The sequence below is a fragment of the Podarcis tiliguerta genome, assembly GCF_965153285.1.
Source record: "Podarcis tiliguerta genome assembly, chromosome: Z".
Lineage (NCBI taxonomy): Eukaryota > Metazoa > Chordata > Lepidosauria > Squamata > Lacertidae > Podarcis > Podarcis tiliguerta.
Genome location: NC_139553.1, coordinates 34,821,807 through 34,840,065, shown reverse-complemented (window position 1 = coordinate 34,840,065; position 18,259 = coordinate 34,821,807). Strand labels below are relative to the sequence as shown.

General features: G+C 37.6%; 1 protein-coding gene across 1 annotated transcript in view; it reads left to right on the top strand.

The window, feature by feature from the left end:
* Positions 1-18,259, top strand: part of DIAPH2 (diaphanous related formin 2) — a 334,973-nt gene that overhangs the window by 154,933 nt on the left and 161,781 nt on the right. The gene's annotated exons all lie outside the window — the stretch shown is intronic.

Genomic DNA, 18,259 nt, shown 5'->3' with positions numbered 1-18,259 from the left:
TCCAGGTGAAAAGGCTCCCATAGCACCTTACATACAGTTAAGCTTAAAATCTAAAATGCATGAAACAAAAAGAAAAAGTAATATGGAGGAAAGAGAAGAGAAGCAAACTTGGACACCATTTCTTAAATGTTAAGTAGTAGTTTTTAAGGTGATTAGATGACTGGAAATGACTCGGGTTTGGGAGGACACTAGTGGAACTGGCACTTCAGGAGAGCAGATGAAATAGCCCTGTGGAATTTCCATCTATCACTGTTACAAATATGAATATAACAATGTGCTGGCAATTATATAGAGCTACTTAAATTTGACTCAATAGTGATTACACAAACTGTATGGTAGAAATGAAATTTAGAAGATACCAAAGCCTATGGGACTTTTTTAGGTTAATCAGAAGTTGCCTTGAGGAAGGCTAATTCATAACATTTTATGCAACTACATTGATTAAACTTTTCAGATCCAGATAACGCTTGCCATTTTGCCAGTTTCTTTTTTTAAAAATAGACAAATTTTCTTCATGTCCCCCTACAATGCATTTGTAAGTAAGCCATGCTTTGTTTCGTTCCTCAGTTTTGTGTTGCAAAATTGATTATAGAGCTTGCTGTTAGAATGGGATTCCATTTAACTTATGCTCATTTTTTCTAGTTCACTGCATGATTTGGCTTGCTGTACAAATAGAAGACCACAGAGCAATATAGATTTCACATAAATGCTTGCTGTGTTTCATTTTAATTTCCTGGCAACATGGCAGCACCAATATAAATCATATCATGAGAGCAGAAAACATTTCTCACTAAATTATAGCAGCTATGCCTTTAACTTCAAATTTAACACAACTGAAATTTGAGTGGTGCAGATGTGATACTGCAGATTTGGCATAGAATGGGTGCTCATGTGGCCTTGCCAGTTGCTGAGCCACAAAGCCATGTACCCCCCGCCCACCGTCTTTCTCTTCTAAAGTACAAATCCTACTCACCTTGCCTTGCTTGCTTTGGTTGTTTCTGTATTTTCGTTTCCAAAGACCAATGGGAAAAGGGAAACAGACAAGCAGCTTTTCATATCAGCATTTGGAAACTCAAACTATGGTTTGGGTTCTAACCTATGGTTAGAGCAGATCATGACTTGATACAGTGCCCAAATTTAGCCAAAGAATGCAAGGGATTGATATGACTTAGGGAGGGAGAATGTTCCACAGTTTAAGTAGATTCTCATAGTATTTTTATTGTGCATGCTAAAATTTGCCAGAAGCGGTTTAGTCATGCTGGCCACATAACCCGGAAGCTGTACACCAGCTCCCTCGGCCAATAAAGCGAGATGAGCGCTGCAACCCCAGAGTTGGTTACGACTGGACCTAATGGTCAGGGGTCCCTTTACCTTTACCTTTAAATGAATTAAATGTTTGAGCCTTTTTATGTTGAAAGACCACTTAAATGCTAAAAAGAAATTGTAACAATTAAGTCTTGTGACAACTTGACTTAATGGTAGCAATTAAGTCCTTTTGCAACAATAGATTAGCTTGTTTTCCCCTGGGTGAATATTTATTCGTTTATTTTAATTCAAACATGGGTATTTGGACCAGTTTATTTGTTTGTGTGTGTGTGTTTGCTTTTTGTTTTTCAGAGTAACAGCATAATTGCTTTGACTTTTATGATTACATTGGCTTAGTGTTATACATTTCATGTCTTATGACCTTACTGTTCACAAGTCTCTCACGACCGTTATATGAAATTTTCATTACTGCACAATCTATTAAATGTAGCATTTGAAAAGTCATTTGGTAGTTTGGGAGCTTGGAGTGCTTCTGCAATATTTCAAAATCTGGCTACTATCTTATTTGTATTGAATTAGCTTAATCTTGCTTGGATCTGGATAGCACTTCTCAGGACTGCAGGTCCATTTGTATCTTACCGTTTTGCCTGAACTCCATGAACATACCCGGCTTCTTTCTTAATTTTTCTGTAAGCCTTTTACATGCTAAAACCAGCTTTCACAATTCATTTTCTGTTCTTATTGCTTGACACAATTTGATAATATTGAAATTTCAAGTCAACTTCAGAGCCATTTTAGAGCAAGTAAAAAGAGGTTAATTCATGGATACCTTACTCCTTGTAAGAATAGTGGGATACAAATTACATCCAATTCTTACATTGTATTAATGCACACATACATATAAACTTCAGTCTAAGTAACACACTATACATTAGGCTCACTTTGAAGATTGGGAAGTATAATTGGTGCAGAATGTAGCAGCCAAATTGCTTACTCAAACTGGGTGTTAAGATCATAATTAAGACAATTGTGTTGGCACCTGTTTCTAGGCCCTAGTTTCAACTTTTAAAGCGCTTTATAATTTAGGATTGGAGTAACTGACCATCTTACTTGACACAAGTGGTTACCAGAGGGAGGACTTCATTGATAGTGTTAGAAATTTCTCCCCAGATAAATTTGTCTGCCACCTATCTTACTGTCTTTTTGGCTCTGGGCACAAACCTCATTTTCTTAAGTTTTTTAGATGTATCTTTATTCCTGCTGCCTGTCTTATGCTGCATTGATTTTGGTTTTTAATTCACATTTTAACTGTTTATTCTTTCTTTAGAGTTACTTGAAATTATAACTGAAGTAGCAATAAAGGTATAATAAATAAATGTGTACCCATTATAAAAGTTTTAGAATTTTTCAGGGCTATGTGAATATAAAGCTTTCAGGGTACAATCCACAATCATGAAATCCAACATGTTTGCTTTTACTTGAATGCAAAGTAGATTGCATTCATCACATCACTGATGCATTAATGTACTCATTGAATTTAAATTATAAAATAGAGATTCATACTTTAGAAACAGGAAAAGTGCATAAATAAGAAATGATAGATGGCAACAACAAAAAAGTCATTTTTATATAGGAAATCCTTTTCCTGTGCGTTTACAACACATTTTCTTTTTAACAAAAATGAGATTTCTGAAAGTAGCCCAAGGTAAATCTACGACTGTCCATTCCACTTCACAGGATTGCACTGCGTTATTTGATAAGTGTGAATCCCAGTTTGTTTGAAGATTTTACAAGAAGTCACTTTGTCAGATAATCTGCTTGCTACTTACTATTTCAAACCTTACTATCTGCAGAGATGCACCACATCCCAATTCTTCCATCATCATTAGTATGGTTATTTATTTATTTATTTATTTATTCATTTAGTGTTCAGGAGTCTGTTCCCTGTGTTGTTTAGGTGGGCTTTTGGGGGTGAATAAAAACCAAAACATTCTGAACCTGCTTATTTGTTACTAAGAGATGACCCTTGTGCTTATTGGGCAACATGATCAAGGAATAGTGGCAAAGTTGATCCCTGTCATCATGTTATTCTGGGCAGAGATCTTTCAACATCTCCACCTACCCAGAATGGTGATGATGCTATCTCTCCCCCGCCCCATCAACACCCCCGCCCTGCAACATCAAACATAGGAGCAGCAGAACAGGGTGACTTCCATTGTCTTTGACAGTTAGCCTTACTAGTTGGGACTGATGGAAGCCCACAGCATCTGGAGGACACCACACTGGCTATATCTGCAATAGAAGCTCCATTAATTTAAAGATAGTCATGTTTAATTTTAAAATGTTCAGAGAAGTTTGGATTTTTTTCTAAGGCATTCCCGGGTTTCATTTCATGTGAGAGCTACCAACTGAAACCCTAGGTCTACATTGATAATTTATCAAAAATACTTAAATTATCCTGATGTATGGTTTTGAATGACTGTAACTCTGTCCTCACAAACACAAAGATGTTTCAGTTTTCATGCACAATGAAACTAGACTGATAATTTGATGGGGGACTGACAATTAGGTGACATTGTTTGCAGCATTGTCCAAAGTAGTTGCTAATTAACATCCGGGGATTAAAATGCTACAGCTTTTGAATTTAGTGGTGTGTATTGTACTTTCAACCAATGTAAATGAATTGGATGCAACAGCCTGTGATAACCATTAGGGCATCCAGTAGCTTGAGGCATGCTCTGGAAAGTTCATTTTAAGTATTTGACAGGAATGAGAAGATTAGTTCCAGCTGAACTGAAAATCATATTTGACTGGAAGTCAGGTACTCTTAAAGATAGCTAATTTGGGGTTGGGTGTTCGACATTAATGCAGTGTAAATTATGTGGCACAGTTCTTTGTGTTCGTTTGTGCACCATTCTGCACTGTATGGAACACTCAGTGCTGTCATTCAAATGATATCTAGGAAAAGTCACACCAGTGAGGTTCTACTAGGAGTCCTACATGTAGTTTGGATCTGATTAGTAGAAAACCTTTTTATCACTTTAGAACTGGGTGGGAGGAAACCTCAACCTTGTTCTATCTTTATATTTTCTTAGCAATGCATTGTCAATTTACAGGATCAATTCAAATGGATAGAGCTTTATCAGATCAAAAGAAAGCAGCTAATCCTTGATAACAGTTTCACATGATCAACCAACCAATGGTTGTTTTTATCAGATGAAAACTACACCATGAATTTATCAAGCACAGTTGAATATTTTAGGTTGAATCAAAGAGATGAAGAAGATGCGAAATGCAGGTATTTGCAGATGTAGCTGTTTATGTTTAGTATGGTAATTACAGTGGTACCTCGGGTTACAGACACTTCAGGTTACAGACTCTGCTAACCCAGAAATAGTACCTCGGGTTAAGAACTTTGCTTCAGGATGAGAACAGAAATCGGTTGGCAGCGGTGCAGCAACAGTGGGAGGCCCCATTAGCTAAAGTGGTGTCTCAGGTTAAGAACAGTTTCAGGTTAAGAACGGACCTCCGGAACGAATTAAGTACGTAACCAGAGGTACCACTATAATAACAATTAGAATGTCTATGTAGATGTTTCAGCAGCTAACATACATTATTTTGATAATTCTTGTAATAACCTGGAAGGTTGGTCAGTATTACTGTCTCCAGGTTGCAGATAATTAGATATGGCACACAGAAAAAGAAATTGAGTGCAGAGGCGGACTTTGGTAATATAGTGTCCTGAGTGAGGACAAAATTTGGTGCCTCCCTAATATTTCTTATTTTCACAATAATTCATTTTTTATTGATTATTATTTTGCATCCCCTTGGCTCTGTGCCCTGTGCATGGGAACTGCCTTCAGTGCCTTAAATCGGGTGCTGGTGAGTGCAAGGTGGAGGTGATATTTCAACTGCAAACTTCCAGCAGTTCAACATACAGCACACACTCCTAAGAAGGGGTTATTCTTATGTATTACTAGTTATTAGATATTATTGGGGAAGGGCCATAGCTCAGTGGAGGATCTGTTTTAACATCCTTTTGAGAAGGGCCAAACATGTGCAGGCTGACATTCGACCTAGACAGATTATTCACTTCATCGCCTCTACTATCATTAAGACTCTGACCAAACTGGGTGTACTCTAGCCTCAGGATGGCTGATATATAGGCTTATGTGAATTTTAAGAGCAATTTCTTTCCTCTGCCAGTTCAGTATGCCACAACATGCAGCACAGTTTAATTTATTTTTCTGTTAAATTTATATCCACCCTTCCACACAACAGAGATTTCAATTGCCTCATAGTCCAAGTGGCGGTATGGTAGAAAGAGCCACAACCTTCTCAGTGCCTCATGACTTGCCTGCTCCACTCCTACCTGTGCCATCACCTTTTGGGTTGGACCAGTGCCAGCACTAGAAACCCCTTACATGCTGAGTAAAAGTAACTCGGGAGACAAAGAAATTCAGATTGGGAGTGGGGGGAAAGGAAGATCTTCCTCTTTGAGAGGAAAGGGCCAGATTATGCGTTGAAAAAACATTAGAAATTCAGAGAGAAGGTTAATATTTGTTACTATTTATTAATAACAGTAAATCAGACTGCAGAAAAAGGAAAGCGCTAAGAAGCACAAGAGGAAGTAAAAGGACTAGGGAGAAGGGATAAAAGAAATGCGGATTTTGGGTGGTGACAAATGGTACAAGCTGAGCGTTGAATGATATAATGAGACAAGAAATTACAGGATCCGATTCAAATAGTTGGAAGAGGAAAATATAAAATAAGAAGCTCTGGATCACCAAATTCTGCCTAAAACCACAATGCCTCCTGAGTCAGCATTGGCAAATAATGTAACAATTTAACTTGCCTTCCCTCTGCCACCATTTTATGCATGGCTCTGCCTCTGCACCACCATTTTCCAACTGGTGGGCCTCAGTAATTTTCAGCTATCTCAAGTGGGCTCAGGCAGTAGAAAGTTTGTGAACCCCTGCCTTAGAGTACAGTATGTGTGCTAAAGTCAATATTCTAAGATGGCGGGTGCATTCAGTATTCATGCCTGTTAGGTAAGTACCATTAAGCCCCATAGAAACAGAGAATGTTAACTCTGAATTCTGATTTTCCCTAGGGATTCATGCTGATACTTAACTGAAAATATTAAACTACTATAATTCAATTATATTTTAAAACCTCTTCAGATTAGGTGTATTTGAGGGGAAAATACATTTGGTACTTGCTGTGTCTTGAGGCTTCCTTGGAAGAAAACCAAATTCACTCTGAATCTTGTCACAGAATGTAAACCTCTAGAGAGTGTCAACATTTAGCTCGCTTCTCTCTTATTTTTTGTATGAGAGCGGAAAAGAGCATGAAAGGCACTAAATAGGTAGAAGCCTAATATTTTCATTTTGCTCATGTGGGTGAATGCAAAAGCCTAGCCCATTAAAAGAAAGCTAGCAAATGTAAATGATTGCACTTAGATTTGGGGAATGGATAAACTAAAAAACTTGTGCATGCAATTTTTTGCTATTACAGTGTTTGCAGTGGTGCAACCAAGTAGTATAGATTTTATAGGTGCTTTGGTTTAGTTACATCTATTCTTCCAGTTGCTTTTCATCAGGGTTGAGGGCGAGCTGAGTATTAGGCATTAACCAACCAGTCCAATAAAATTAGGAGTCTGTCTAAAAAACAAGTTTAGATTAAGCAGCCAGGACAGTCTGCAGCTTTATTAGCCCAGGTGGGCCTCTCTTGGCTTCTTATCATATAACCTCTACTGAACTGGTCCTTGCAACTCCACTCTTTGGCTGTTGTGAAGCTGCAATGAAACGAAGGCAAGCCAGCATCTGTTTCTGTAGCAAGCTGTCACAATGACACAGCTGAAACTAGTGCTTTTTTCTGGGGGGGGGGGGGACACAGGGGTATGTATACCCCTAAACATTTTGTGAATCTTTGTACTTTTGTCTATTTACTGTGTTTATTTTCCCTGATTTGAACTATAAAATGGTGATTTTCTTGAGTCAAAATGAGAGTACCCCTAAACTTTTTTTTTAGATAAAAAAAACACTGGCTGAAACTATGAGTGAGTGAGTGAGTGAGTCCTAGGGTCTCTAGTTTGAAACCCATGGCATTGTACAGTCTTTGTTCTAGAGTTCTCATGATTATCCTTCAATTACAAAATAACAATATTTTTAGTACAAGTTATTAACTTCTCATTCAATGAACAATATGCTATTTTTAAACACACATTAACACTGTCAATTTTAATTTTTTTCCTCCCCTGCTACTGCATGTGTTCCACATGGTGCAGTGCCTTTGCAGCACCCTGTTGCCTTCAGTATGCAATTAAATTCAGTTGTCAACCTGTTTTTAATTATTAGTCTGTCTCTCACTTTATTAAGCTAAATTAGAAGTGCATTTGTCTTGTCTGAGTGGGAAGGCCTTGTGTTTTCAGTAGGTTTAACTTGCAAACAGTGTTGCTTTAATAAAGTCATTTATTATCCCACCCCTATACTTTTCCCTGTATTGTCGGCTTGGTCACTCTTTGCTTCCCCCCTCCCCCGCTGTTGTATCACTACATATACCCTGACTAAAAAATACCCACACCAGGACGTTTCATTCTGTCTTAAAGTGGTCCTAGAATTTTCTAGGAATGCAATTCAGAATTTTCTTCCAATTAATTAGAAATATCATGCTGGGCTGAGCTCTTAAATCTGAAATTGTCAGATTTGATGCCTTTGTTCTTCAACTTGGTGGGGTCATTATAGGGAGTTTCACCTTTTATCAGGAAATTTCTGGACAGCTTGGTTACCCAGAAGTTTGGGATGGTGCTTACAGTGTCTGTTGCAAGTTCAGAGATAAAATAAGGAATTAATGTCAGAAGAAGGAATTAACATAGGAAGAGCTGGAGCTATCATTCTTTGATCAGCTTCCCCTATCGCTTTTGGTGCCTGATTGAGGTTCCATTGTTTTGCAGTTGCCAAAATGTGCCAGCTGAATGGACTTTCACAGTTGTTTTTTGTGTGATGCTGATGTTCTGTTTTGTGGTTGTGTTTGCTTTTGTTTCAAAGCAACAAAGACTAGTCATGCACGACAATTGTGGTTGAGAAATTACTCAATGAGTGGAGGGGGGAGAGGCTCACTTGTAAATGAAAGCATTAAAATGTGCTGTTTAAAAGTTGGTACGCAATATTTTTTCAAATTGGTATGTGATGTACTGTTACACTGTGGTTGCTAATGAAAATTCACAATATTTTCTAAATAACTGGAATAGATCCTCACCAAAATGGCATAAGTGATTATGCATTCTGGTATGTTAAATTTTATTCCTGCATCTGTGACCGTTCTGTCAAATATAGCATCTGAAAACTCGTGTTTTGTCTTAAATTCAAGATCTACCTTCATGCTTCAAAGCAGATCCCATTATTCTACCATGTCAGTCAATCACTAATATGCTGTGTCCAAAACATTTTGTGTGAGCACATTAATACAAGGAAATTAGGTACATCAGACACAATAAAGTGTGCCTTATGTGACATAGCTTCATTGGCAGAGGTCTTAGTACTGAATAACGAATTGATTCTTCAAACAAGAAAAAAACTACTTTTGATTTCTAAACTAGAGGACAATAAAAGTGAATGTGGATTGAATTTTGTAACCTGGGGAGATATATTTGGCTGTTTTACAAATCTTTCTGCACACTCTGCTTTCTCCTTATGCACATCTTTAATGATGTACTCAATACATTTTATATAAAATGTTCACCCTTTGTTATTCATTTCAGGTCTTCCTTAGTTGATTATTGATCTTTGAACCTAGACTGGTGTAATCAGCTGCTTCTCTCACGTGTGGGAATTTTTATAATTCCACTTCCCCTTTAAGTGACAGCACCTTCTCAAGGTCTTCCAGTGCACTGCACAAAGGCCTGCTATTTGAAAGCATTTTTCTCCCCCCCCCCCTTTGAATGAATGAGTGGGAGAAGGGTTTAGATCTCACCTTAAATATGAAAAGTATGAAAAGTGAGCTGTATGGATAGGCACTTCCATTAGTTCCTTGAGTAACATATGGTAAGCAATGCCTAGGTTTTCTTTTGTTCCTTTTAATAATTTAAAAACCACAAGTATTGCTTGAATTCCCCTTTTGATCTTGCTAGGAAATGATTGAGCTAATAGCTATTTTCTTTTAAGGAGTTGCATAGTTTGCATAGTTCGTTGCTGAATTTCTACAATAACTCATTTTATAATTTACAGCTATAAATTATTTTCTCTTTCCAATTCCACACCTTCCTCTTGCCTCTCATCCAAGCTGTCTGGCATTTTGAATTATTAAAATGATTTTGCATGTTAAGATATTAGTGTAAGTATTAATATTATAAGGTAAATTCCAATTATACCTAAGTAATTTTTAATGGTTGTTTCAACTTCAACAGTATACAAAGAATACACACACAGAAGATTTATATTATTTTATATTATTATATTATTTATAGGATTATTTTTAAGAGAATGCAGAAGCAGCATTTGACTTTGTGGCTTTGCATACTGTAACCTAGACAAAAGAGGCACCATTAATAGGTAAACTCGTGGTTGTACATTGCTGCTTTAATTGTTAGGCTTGGAGTCAAATAAAAACCTATCCAGCTGTCACATTAATAAATACAGCTTGACGATTAGATGTAAGAAGTATATACAAGAAGTAAGCCTTCTCAGACTGCTTCTATTGAGATGCTTCATTGAGACTTGGCTTTCTAATCTGATGCCTGGTTTGGGAATGTCCTTATTTCAGTCTGTTACTTCACCAGATGTACAACTTGTTGAACTGCTTTAGAGTGTCCAGGGCCAGCAATAGAATAAGACTCATCCTCTGAAAGCTTGGGGGCAAGGACATTACTTTCTTTTGTTTCTCTTAGTTTTCAGATCCTTCCGTATTTTATTTTATTTTAATTGGTTATTTTATATACTACCCTTTATCCGAGGATCACAGGGCAGTTTACAATATAAAAACACAAAAATAGATAACATAGGAACAAACAGGAACGATAATTCCCACATACAGTTAAAAAAAACATAGATCGTTTAATTAGTCAGAGGCCTGGGAGAAGAGGAATGTTTTCACTTGGTGCCTCAAGATATATAATGAAGGCGCTAGGTCAGGCTTCCTGGGGAGAACATTCCACTAAAGGGAGCCATCACATAGAAGGCCCATTCTGGTATTGCCACTCTCTGGACCTTTCATGGAGGGGGCATACAAAGAAGAGCCTGAGATGATGAACACTGGGTCTGTGTAGGTATGGTCTTGACCCATTTAAGACTTTACAGGTCAAAACTAGCACTTTGAATGGGACCTGGGAACTTTGGCAGTCAGTGCAGTTGGGAAAAGATTGGTGTTACATTCTCAAGCTGTCTTGTCTTGGTGATCAACCCACTGCTGAACCATCTTCAGAGGCAGCCCCATGTATAACATATTGCAATAATCTAACTTAGAGGTTACCAGAGGATAGATATTATACATTCCATATTACGTACCTTTTGTGTTGGTCTTTTGAGCTGCAGTTCTTGCTTCTGTTGTATGTTCTATCTGATGCCTTTCAACATTTCAAACAAAAATATACGAAAATAATTCTAATAGAGTGCTGGTCAAATTCCAGCTCATTCATGATGCTCACTTGGTGATCTTGGGCCAGTCACACTCTTTCACCCTAACCTACTCTTCAGCAGTTGTAGTGAAGAGTGAAATAAAAATATTTAAATAAATAATCAATCAATCAATCCAGGAGTTTATTGGCAATTACTGAAAAAAATAATTCAGAAAGGAAAAGACTTGCAGTTACTACCAACATTTGTAAACTGTTTTGCTGCATCAAGAAAAATGAAGGAAGCTCTGCTGGCTCATGGGCTCAGTCATGAACTTCTAAGGTTCACCAATCTTTGTTCCACAGAGAGTCATTATATCCCAAACAATTGACAAGTCTTCTGCTTTATTCTCCATACATTATACTGCTATTGCTGCATAGACCTTTTGCACATACCTGCTTCATTAAACACGATCCCCACAATGTCAGTTAATTTATTTCTTAGATTGAATGTTTCATTAAATTCTGAAGCCTCCCTGGACTAGAATGATTATGAAAGACTTTTACCTTTTAAAAAAATATATCTGCCCCCCCCCCCCGGAAATGTAAGTGGAAAGAGCAGTGTAAAACTGGGTTCAAAGTTCTCTCTATCTTTGACAAAATAAGGCAAATATAAACCTGTAGAAGAGAAGCACTAACAATATAAAAGGCAAGATCAGTTATTTGTGGTGTTTGTTTGTTTTTCTTATACCTTTTTGTACTTTGAATTTTTTTTTTTTGTTTTAAGAAAATCTTTGTGCTTAATTAAATAGTACTGTAACAAGTGCTAACTTATTTTGACATCATATTTCATTGTAGTGATTGAGCTAGATAAGGACCCATGTGATAAAAAAAAATGTTGTATTTCAGCAGTTAACCTAGACTTTTAGGGATAGTATTTCTGATGAATTGCATTAGAGAGTGAAAATCCAAAATAATGCAGAAGACAAAATACTGTAAGGCAAAGCAGAGCACTCCGTATGTGTTATTAGTTCCTCGCAGGTTGTATAACTGGAACAAAAGCAAAAGCTCAAAAGATACCGTGTTTAATGCAGCACCAGCACAGTAGGTAATCTGATCATACTTTGGGGATCAAATCAGTACTGGCTTTGACAATGGTGCCTTCTTTATTGATTCTGCACAATACCTAAACTTGAAACCTCCTTTATGTAGGCAAATCCATTGGGACTTGAAGAGAACTCCTGATGTGCATACAGACAACCTAGAAACAGGAGTATGTTCCAGTTTTTCAGTTGCCAGGCATACTCTGTTTTGCCTTGCTTCCCCTTCTCAACGAATCTATATATACTGAAGTGAAAGTGGACCTGCTCTTTCTCCACCCCCAAATGCTTCAGACAGGTTGTGTTTCTTTTCGTGTATGAGGAGGAGGAATTTTTCCATATACCTTACATATTTATCTGCTCATGTATTTGGTACTTTATTTATATCAATAATACCACTCATTTAAAAAAAAAAATTGAAAATATGCCCAGAGAAGGGGTGGTAGTAGAAGTGTTTTACTGATTGACAGCATGGCAAATGTAACTGTGCTATGCACAGCCAATTTCCTACTGGGCCAGGGTAGCAGAACTTTTTCTTAAATAGCATGTGGCAACCATATGCCCATGTCTTTGTGTAAGTATGAATGATCCTTGCATTTCACCTCTTTATTGTTCAAATTGTCTCCCCATGCCTCACTAAAGAACTACCATTACAATGTTGGCACGTTTTACGTGTTTAAGGAATTATTTATTCAAAACTCAATGATAATAAAGTTACAGTAACACAATATCTGATATTAGGAGTTCGGTTTTGTCATCTGATATAATTTCAAGCTTGGTGTAATCAGCATGGTTATGAAAAATTGGGATCCTAATGATTGTTCCTCTATTGTGAAAAGCAAAATAAAATTTTAGTTGGTAAAAATGTGTGAAATATATGCAAGTGACAGATTCCTGAAAAGTTAGGGTTGGAAGTTATGTCCTGGACTTAAACCCCCTTCCAGGATAAAAACACTAATTAGATCCAGTGGTGTGTTCTGCTAGCCAGTTCCCTAGAGTCTACCCTTCAGGGTGCTGTCCTGTACATTTTCAGCTGTTTGAACAATAGTGTTTCTTCCATGTCTCTTGGAAATCAGTTTCATGGTTTAATTGGTGTATGCATTTCCTCAGAAAAAAAGTGCATCTATAATTTGTAAAGTTCATAATTAGTTCAAATATTTGCTAGTCTGTTGCTGGAAGCTTCTAAAAATGCAAATAGATACAGTATGGTAATTATGTTTTAAAGCATTTATTTTTGAAATGTGTTAAATAAGTTGAAAAAGCAATTATTGTTGCAGTTAGACTGCTTGATTTGAGATTCAGGGGTCCACAAATCAGCCAACACAAAAATGTGTGCATCTGCAAATTCATTTATAAAGTGTCGTGTCCCCCCCCCCATGCTTTTGACAGTACTGGTGTGATTTAGACATAACCCCAAACCATGAAAAGAACTTACATGTCCCCTTTTCCCATCCTGTACATCGATTAATTACTAATGCTAGGGGGAATTTGAAGCAATCCACATTTAAAGGCAAATCTATAAAATTTGCACTTTCCAAAACAACATGAAAACTGAAACACAGTCATCCTTCAAACTTACCAAATCAGGTATACAACCCCCCCCCCAAAAAAAATAGAGAACAGTGTGTATAAAAATAAATACATTAGTTCATACAGAAATACATCATATTAGGGGAAATTGCTTTCAAAGATGTGTCCATTAGTCCAAACTGCATGGAAAATGTGTTTATTAGGAGAAATTTCAGAAAAACTAAAATACTGAAGAATTTTCATGAGGATAAAAATAATCACAAATTGCTTATGAAATGTAGTGAACTGAATGAATGAACAAGAATTGGCAGATCCTTTAATCCCTACTAACTGCTTTCATGAAATATTTTTTTGCATTGCATCTGAACTGTCAAAACATGGGTTTGTAGTTACCTTCTAAACAGTAATGCAAATCAGGGAGAAGAGGGATGGGCAGGAGTACATCAATACGAGACTTATTTCCATGCTTCAAAACTGTGGCCTGATGATTAGTTTAAAATTACATATGCTCTGTTCTGGACTCTTTGTATGTTAATAATATGTAGTTCAACATTATCAGCCATTATCTCGGCATATGATATAAGCAGACCTTGCTGGTCATCTTGTCTGCACTCTTTAATATTCTTCTCCAACTAGTATTCAGAGGATCTTCTAGCCATTGCAGCTGTATTTATACATTCTCACAGGGATTCCCAGTTCAGCCACAGAAAAACATTTTATTACTTAGTATTGACCCTAGCAACCTTTCAGGAAGTACCCAGGACTAGAGTGCTCATGTACTGGCAACACAGATAATCTGAGGGAGGATGATGTTTTCCACCCCGCCTCCTCGTTCTCTCTGTAGGCTATTTGTGCAGCCGGAATGCATAAGAGTCTAGTAAATTACTTGTCTAGGCAAATAAATGAGGCTTATGACCTTTCCTGGATTCCAGACACTTGCAAGGATGAATTGCTCCTTAAACAATCACCTGTTTAAAAGCTAGTTATGAATTATTTGTGCTTCTATGACTTGATAAAGAGAAAATTATGGTATGACAGGAATTCTTAACCTGTCTTTCATCATCACCAGGGGTGTGTCTTGCCATTCACGGTGACTGAAGTATTTTCTTCCTCTTTCTGTTTGTGCATATATATATGCACACTTTGAAACATACTTCTAAATCCAACTTGTAGTCAACAACCATAGATATGTGTCTGGATGATAATACAAATCTCTTCTCTGGTTATCAAAGCCCAATACTCATGCTTCAGACTTTGCAATCTGGTGATGTGGGCAAGAGATTTGGAGCTGTGAGACCATCTTGATTCTTAGCTTCCTAACTACACAGAGCAAGCCATATGTGACTGACTATATGGGTTCAATGTGTGGTTGACTCATCACTGTAGGAGGAGCGGGAGGTGCCATAAGGAAACAGTAATGTGTCTGCTCACAAAGAAGCCCACATTTGACTCAGAGGACTACAGTAGCTACTGCCCGGTCACTAATGTTCCATTCTTGGGATGAAGAAGGTGGTAATCAGTTTATCAACTCCAGTTACTCTTGGATGAAATGGATTATATAGTTTCCTTTCAGTCAGCTATGAGGACATTGGGATTGGCAGAATAATATTCTGACATGGACTCAAGGCTGCTTACAGATAAAATTTGTTGTTGTTGTTTAGTTGTTTAGTCGTGTCCGATTCTTCGTGACCCCATGGACCAGAGCACGCCAGGCACTCTGTCTTCCACTGCCTCCCGCAGTTTGGTCAAACTCATGCTGGTAATTTCGAGAACACTATCCAACCATCTCGTCCTCTGTCGTCCCCTTCTCCTTGTGCCCTCCATCATTCCCAACATCAGGGTCTTTTCCAGGGAGTCTTCTCTTCTCATGAGGTGGCCAAACTATTGGAGCCTCAGCTTCAGGATCTGTCCTTCCAGTGAGCACTCAGGGCTGATTTCCTTAAGAATGGATAGGTTTGTTCTTCTTGCAGTCCATGGGACTCTCAAGAGTCTCCTCCAGCACCATAATTCAAAAGCATCAATTCTTTGGTGATCAGCCTTCTTTATGGTCCAGCTCTCACTTCCATACATCACTACTGGGAAAACCGTAGCTTTAACTATACGGACCTTTGTTGGCAAGGTGATGTCTCTACTTTTTAAGATGCTGTCTAGGTTTGTCATTGCTTTTCTCCCAAGAAGCAGGCGTCTTTTAATTTCGTGGCTGCTGTCACCATCTGCAGTGTTCATGGAGCCCAAGAAAGTAAAATCTCTCACTGCCTCCATTTCTTCCCCTTCTATTTGCCAGGAGGTGATGGGACCAGTGGCCATGATCTTCGTTTTTTTGATGTTGAGCTTCAGACCATATTTTGCGCTCTCCTCTTTCACCCTCAATAAAAGGTTCTTTAATTCCTCCTCACTTTCTGCCATCAAGGTTGTGTCATCTGCATATCTGAGGTTGTTGATATTTCTTCTGGCAATCTTAATTCCGGCTAGGGATTCATCCAGCCCAGCCTTTTGCATGATGAATTCTGCATATAAGTTAAATGAGCAGGGAGACAATATACAGCCTTGTCGTACTCCTTTCCCTATTTTGAACCAATCAGTTGTTCCATATCCTGTTCTAACTGTAGCTTCTTGTCCCACATAGAGATTTCTCAGGAGACAGATAAAATAGGGGCAGCTAAAAACAGGGGGAAACCCATTATTAAGAAAACCAATTAAAGATTTATATATAAACAATATATAAATATAAAAGAGCTATTAAAACATAGTTATAATATAATTAGAGTAAAAACAGCACCAGCCATTTCATTAAAAGCAGCCAGTTCCCAAAAACCTGTTGAAATAAGAAGCTCTTCAACTACCGGTGGAAGAAAAACACAGAGGGAGCCAATCTAGGAAGGGAGTTCCAGAGTCTGGGAGTAGCTACCGAGAAAGGCCCTCTCCTAAGACCCTACCAAGTGTGCCTGTGAGTCTCGTGGGACCAAGAAAAGGGTCTCCCTTGAACTCCGGCAAGTTTTTATGTGAGAATAGGATATTTCAGATAGCTTGGACCTATGCCATATAGGGCTTTATAGCTCATAACCAGCTGTTGTAACAAGGGAGTCAAATGCTCTCTATAACCAGCCCCGCTCCACAATCCAGCTGCAGCTCTTTGAACCAGTTGAAGTTTCTGAGCACTTTTTAAAGGAAGCACCATGTAGAGCATTAAGTATAAATGAAACAAATAATGCCTTTCTTCATCTTACTTGTTTTGTCTGGAACTGCATAATATTGCATACTAAGACATGTAGTTACTATTGATAAAACCATTTATATTTTCAACACCTTTTCTAAATAATTTATGGTACTGAGGTTGGCTTTCTCACTGCAGTAGAACTATTAACTTACATTTTTAGGGAGCTTCTGCTGTGACCCCCCATATCTCTGTCCCATGGCTTTTATTTGCTCGTTTTGATATTTGAAGTCAGGCTTAATTTATTTTTGATCTATATATGTTTCACTCACATGACACAGAAGTATTCCTCAGTCCTACTCTAGTGCACTTGACAACATGATTAATCAAGACTTGCATAAAATTTACAAGTGGACTCTTTTTGGACACTGCTGATTATATTATTTTTGTGGGATCACTTCGTGTGGTAGATGAAAGTCCTGGATGCTTTATACTTGCTTTTGAAATAAATAACAGATGCTCCTTGAACATGTTTCAGCCATATTGGTCATGCAAAATGGGCAATTTAATAACAGAAGCTCTTACTGATTACAATTGTGATTGTGGAAAGCTTTGTCAATAGCACTGTTTCTTCTTCACCAGAATACAATTATTCAGTCTTTGTCCTTTGGCCTTTGTTAATACACAACGTGCAAGATTATGTCCTCTAAGATATGAAAGTTGTTCATTTTGACAATAATCTGTCAAATTTGAAATAAGTCATTATTGGGGTGAAAGTGGGGAGGAGGGAAACAGCATTCAGTTTCCCTAAATGCAGCATGGGTTTTTAAGGTCACCAACAAGACAGCAATTCAGATAACACATTTGTTTACAAGCAAATGTGTTCTTGTCTGCTCTAGTAGCCCGCTTAATTCCTGCCAGTATGCTAGAATTCCACCCATGAAGTGGTTATTTGTTGTTGTTTTCATTTGTACACAAGCACGACTTTGTGAGCACACATAGACACACACTCTTAGAAGATGTAATCAAAACAATGTTATATTGTATGCCTGAAACAATCTTATATTGCTTCCCAGCTCAGCCCACTTCCACTACCCTTTCCTTACTCTGCCCCTTCCCACCCTGTGCTGAATTTTCAAACAGAAGCTTCCTAGATCAGAGAATTGTACACTTATGCTCTCTGAGGCTCCACTGATAAATTAGTAATGATGGTGTGATGATGATTATGATAACAGTACCAAATACTTTTGTAAATGAATTTCATAATCACTAATCACCTACCCTGCTACTAGCTTAGGCACTACTGGAGCAGAAACTTTTAAAGTCCTTTAGTCTTTCATCATAAATTTTGTGTTCTTAGATTCTATTTGTCCCTTGTTCTTTTGTTTTGTTTTGTTTTTTTTTTTTGGTAATTCAAGCCCCTTTCATATTCATATTGACAGTTTGAGTATCATAAGTATATCTCACAAATGTAATATTTACATTCTGGTACAGTCATTGTGTTTTGAGAAATACTGTGTAGGTTACATGGCACAATAACATTTTAAATATTTTCTATGGAACTGTGAGGGCTAGGGTTATACTTCTGTTATGAAATGAAAGCTGAGAGTCCTTGTGTGTTTGTCTCTGCCTCCTCATCACTTTCAGGAATTTAGGAAA